The sequence below is a fragment of the Tenrec ecaudatus genome, chromosome 2, assembly GCF_050624435.1.
Source record: "Tenrec ecaudatus isolate mTenEca1 chromosome 2, mTenEca1.hap1, whole genome shotgun sequence".
In the NCBI taxonomy this organism is placed as follows: domain Eukaryota; kingdom Metazoa; phylum Chordata; class Mammalia; order Afrosoricida; family Tenrecidae; genus Tenrec; species Tenrec ecaudatus.
Window position 1 is genome coordinate 156,625,706 of NC_134531.1, and position 6,029 is coordinate 156,631,734.

Here is a 6,029-nt window from a genome sequence, read left to right on the forward strand (position 1 = left end):
GGCCTTCTGTTGATCTACGATGACGATTTTGTAAAAGACTTTTTAGTGTACAAGACACAATGGTGTCCACCTGTATGTAGCTACCCATTAGCTTTCTTTGTTTTTACTTTGTCCTTTGCTACCTGTGTTTTGACTCAATGTGGATTTGTGATTATACAATTTTTATTTGTATGATTTCATGTTAAACCTCAAATAAATGCTTCCTTATGTGAAAAAAAATTCCAAGGGCAGCTTGAGAATACAAAGCAAAATATTATAATGAAATGTGAAAACACCTAGAATTAGAAAACAACTAAAGGTAATAACATGTTAAGCATATCTTACAGTGAAATAACTCAAGAAGAAAATCCAAGTCTTGAGTGGTAATATTGAAAGGTTATATGGAAAAATACTGAATGATTTGGAAAGAAGTTAGAAAGAATACATGAAGCTATTATGACAAAAAGAACTAGGTGATATTCTACCACTTATACCATTCATTTCAGGAAATAGCATATGAGCAGGAATCAAAGGTAGTGAAGGGAGAATTTCAAGCTGTATTGAAAGCATTAGGCAAAAACAAGTCTCCAGGAATTGAAACCAATTGAAAAATTTTGACAGAGTTATAAAGCATTGGAATCACTCACTTATCTATGTCAGGATATTTGGATGACAGTTACTTGTCAACTAACTGGAAGAAATCCATATTTGTACCCATTCCAAAGAAAGGTGACCAAAGAGAAGTCTCAAATTATAGAGCATTGCTGTCACATGATAGTAAAATTTTGCTGAAGATCATCCACCAGCACTTGTAGCAGTACATTGACAGGCGTATTCCAGAGGTTGAGGCGGGCCCAGAAAAGGATGTGGAACAAAGGATATTAATGCTGACATTAGATGGATCTGGCTGAGAGCAAAGAATACAAGAAAAATGTTTACTTGTGTTTTACTGACTATGCCAAGGCATTAGACTGTGTGGATAACAAACTTCTGATAATCTTGTAAAGAAAGGATTCCAGAAAACTTCACGGTGCTCTTGCAAAACTTGATCATGGGTCAAGAAGCAGTTGTGTGAACAGAACAAGGGAATATTGTATGGTTTCCTATCAAGAAAGGTGTGTAATAGGGTTGTTTCCTCTCACTATATTTATTCCATCTGCACGCTGAGCATAATCAGAGAAGCTGGCTTTATGAATACTGTAGCTCAAGGATTGCAGACTTCATCTTGGATTACTCCTCAATGCAAAGAAGACCCAAATCCTTAAAACTGGAACCCATAGGTCACATCATGATAAATGGAGAAAAGATTGAAGTTTCAAGGATTTTGTTTTGCTTGAATCCACAATCAATACTCATGGAAGCAGCAGTCAAGCGAGCAAAGGACAAGTTGTATTAGATAAATCTGCTGCAAAGACCTCTTTAAAGTATTGAAAAGCAAGGATGTTACTTTGAGGACAAAGATGTGTCTGACCCAAGCCATGGTATTTTCCATTGCATGTGAAAGTTGGACGTTGACTAAAGAAGATTGAAGAAACATCGGCATATTTGAATTGAGGTGCTCTAGAAGAATATTGGAAGTATCATCGTCTGCTAAAAGGACAAACCTATTGTGTTGGAACAAAGATGACCATAGTGCTCCTTACAGGCAAGGTGGGAGAGAATTTTTCTCAAGCTCTTTGGACATATTTCAGGTTAAGAGCAGTCCCTCCTGAAGGCGATCTTATTTAGTATGGCAGGGGACAGGTAAAAACATGAAGACACTAAACAAGATTGACTGATACTGTGGCTGCAACAATGGGCTCAGGCAAGGGAACCATTGTGAGACTGGCACAGGACCACACAGTATTTTGTTCTGTTGTGCATCGGGTCACTGTGGGTTGGAAGTCACTCAATGGTACACAGTGGTACCTAATAGTAACAAGAAGATATATAAATAAGTGACCTCAGATGCTATAACTTATTTCAGATAATGCATAACTTATATAATTGAGATATATATTCAAGATATACTGCATACGTTTCCATACAGAATAATATGCTTTGTATTATTTTGAGTCAAGAGATTGATGTGCTGGTTTCAATTAATTCGTGTGCTGATATTAATGTGAAAAGCATTTTTGAACCTCTATTAACATGGCCAGAAACACTGACTCAAATTTTAACAGCTGATAACACTGTGTTTTCGGTAAAGAAAATGTTTATGGATAAAGTAGAGAGTGGGAACAATCTATATTTCTTAGGTTCCCATAGATATGAGTCTTTTAAATTTGGAAGAGACTTGATGATGAAGTTGAGACAATGTACCAGAAGACAAGAACTAAAGCTGTTTTACTTTATTGCATAAGTATTAAGTAGGCACTCCCAGTTATTTTCCCCTAGGATTACATGGCTGGAGCACAGTTGATAGGCTTGGGTAAGAATTTGGATAGCAAAAATAATGGACTGTTGACCTTAAAAATGAAAATAAATATATTGCAGAGATTTCTTCCCAGAGTCTAGGGCAAACATAATAATAACTAGTTGAAACTAAATCACTTGACCAGTGCAGTATTGCTTCTGTGGAATTTTAATAGACTTTGGCAGACTTTCCCCTCATATTGTAGAGTCTTTGCAAACATTTAAAAGGCTTACACTGATGGCTATAATTAAGCTTCAAAGAGAAGAGGCAAAGGCAGATATTTAGTTGGGCTGAAACTATTTGCCTTTTTCCATGGTTGTCAATGCATAATTCACTCTAGCTTGTTTTCCATCCCATTTTCCAGACGATGAATATTACCATTTAGGATAGTAGGGAAAGTCAGTGTCAGGAGCAATAATTTTTAGTGTCCTCTTACTCACTGCTAGCTCTCATTTCATCGAATACACCTATCATTATATCTTTCATCTTGGGGCACTGTACTCACTACAATTATTAGCATCGCATTCAAAAATCATCTCAAACTGACCTATTTTCCATTTCCTTTTCATTGACCCTTACCAGGAATCTTATTCTACAGCCATATTAAACAGTTGTATGTTCACATCATCAATTTCCTAACATATTCATGTCTACTTTCATGAATTTTTCCATGTTTGATCTATATCTCTGCTTTATCTATATAACTGCATCCTCTTGAGCGCTCTCCACCACCATTCCAAAAATTTGTGACCATCCTTATTTTGTGACAGAACCCCATGTGTATTCTTCATGACTCACATTTTTGCCACTGTATTTTTTTGAGACCTCTCTGATGACATCACAACAAATTAATTGGTTCATTTTTTATTTTTCACAGCACTTAAGATATTTTTCTATAGTATTATCCCATTATATTTAAACAATAGCCTTGCTGAACTTGGAGTTGCTTGAGGAACAGAGTGATACAATGTTATAAACACTGTATTCAAAGCATCTACATATGCTTTGAGGACTTATGTGAGGCAAACCATATAAATTCTTGGAAAACAGTATAGAGGGGATCCCTTAATTTTCAAAACATAGTGTAGAAAATTAAGAGGTCATTTAGACGCGATAACCAACATGTTAATAAATTAAAAGTACAACTAAAATATAAAAATTATTTTCATTTTTAATTGAAATACATTCTTAGACTATGAGTGCAAACCAGGAAAATCAGCAGTTCATGGCGGTCTTTATTGACTCAGAGTCAACCAACATCAAATGAGGCTTCACAGGACAAAATGCCGTTTGGTTCTGCTTCATCTTCAGAATCACCAGTATGGCGGCAAAGGCAAATCAGTAAGAGATTCTAAAGGAATAAAATATATTCCAATGGTTCTTTTAAGATGATATAATGGGTTTTTTTACATTTTATGTATTTATTTTTAAACATTTTATTAGGGGCTCACACAACTCTTATCACAAGCCATACATATACATACATCAATTGTATAAAGCACATCTGTACATTCTTTGCCCTCATCATTTTATTTTTTTTCTTTTCTTTTTTATCTTAAGGCTAAACATATAAATCTATTAGGAAACAAAGAGATACAGTATTTAATATCTAACTATGTGGAAGAAATTTAAGAAGGTCTGAGGAGAGCGAGATAAGAAATCACAGGAATAAATGTTTGTCCTGTTCCTTTGAACAATTTTGTTGATAAACTTCATGCATTTTATTGAGCGTGATTATCCATGTCGACTCTAATGAATCACACCATGCAGAGAGTGATCGAAGACTAAAATGAATAAGATGGGATCTGATGCCAGGCTCTCCGTCTAAACCTGGAAAATGAACGAAAACAGTAGAGAATGGTAGAGAAATGTGAATCCCTTGCTTATACCTTCGTTTAGGTAAGTTATAGACTGGGAACGATCCTTTATCCCCCAGTTACATTAATTCATTCTCTGGGTCCTTTAAGCTCAGTTTTCAACCAATAATAATAATTGAGACACCTGTCTCCACTAGTCACACTGAATGCATGAAATAATTATTTATTGCCTTACTTATGATCAAATCACTTTATCTATTTTATACCCAGTTCTATCACCCTAGTTACCTAGTCAAAAAGAAAACATTGTTATTCTGGTCTAATTTCTTTGATACTTATAGATTTTGACTTCTTTCCATTGAATTTCTTGCATAAAGTTTAGTGATACCCTCTTAAACCTTAGCTTAAATAATGTTGTGATTCAAAATTCAAATTTTAAAATAAGAGATTTAAAGGACCTTAATATAAAACCACAAATAAAAATTCAACTTTAAGAAATCAATACAAAAAGTGTTGAAAGATGTAATAGTGTTTGTTCATACACCGTCCCTCTACAGGACAAAACAAAGTATAGCACAGTTCTTTATCTTACTCAGAATTGTTCCCACATTAGAGTCAATTCTTGGAGCTACTGTGTCAATCCATCTCATTTAGGATCTTTCTTTTTTGCTGATCCTCTACTGTTCCAAACGCGATGTCCCTATTCAGCTTACATATCAAAAGTAAAAGAGACTAGACTTTACCAACCTCACTCTAGAGAACATTTTGACTGTATTCCTTCCAAAACAGATTTGTTTGTTCTAGAAATCCATGGAGAAATACCCATAATTCTCACACAAACATCGTTCCTGTCCTGTACACAAACAATACAGACTGGATAGTATCCGGGATTTATTATGACCCACAATACAAGATCATTGCATATTTGCAAAAATAATTTATTTTTGATGCGTTATTACAAGATTGGTCCCAATTGATCTGAAGTTGAAGATTTCCCAAATGTATAACTTTGTTTTTCAAAAGGCTGTATCATTCTATTACCTCTGATGTAAATAACACTCCTTCCCTCCGTTGTTTCTATGGTTGTAGCTACTGTGACAAACATCTAACTGAAGGTCTCCCTCTTCTTGCTGCCCCTCACTTCAGCAAGCATGGTATCCTTCTCTGGGAACCGGTGTCTGCTAACATGTTCAAAGTGTGTAAGACAAATCTTGCCATCCTTGCCTCTGGCTATACTTCTTCCAAGAGGATCAGTTCATCGCCTTAGCAGTCCAAGTACGTTCAATAGTCTTCTCCAGGACCACAATTCAAATTCATAGACTCTTCTTTGGTCTTCCTTATTCACTGCCCAACGTTTGCATGCATTGAGGCATTTGAAAATACCATGGCTTGTGTCAGAAACATCTTAGTCCTAAAAGTAATAGCCTTGCCTTTCAATACTACAGAGACCTTGTTTAGCAGATTTACCAATTAAAACACATCTTTTAATCTCTCATCTGCTGCTTCCACGAGCATTGATTGTGAAAGCCCCACAAAATATACAACTTCAACCTTTTCTCCATTATCATGATATTATCTACTAGCTCAATTGTGAGGATTTTGAGTTGTAATCCATATTGAAGGCTGCAACTCTTGCACACAGACCAAGAGGTAGTTGGTTGAACAGAAAAAGGGGTTGTGGCATGGCTTAAAATCAGGAAAAATGAATGTCATATAACATCCACCATACCTACTTAATCTCTATATTAAGCAGATGCTTTCTGAAGGAAGGCTTATTAACACACTGCTAGAAGCTGTGGTGATGTAGTGGGTTACATGTTGGTATGGTAACATGT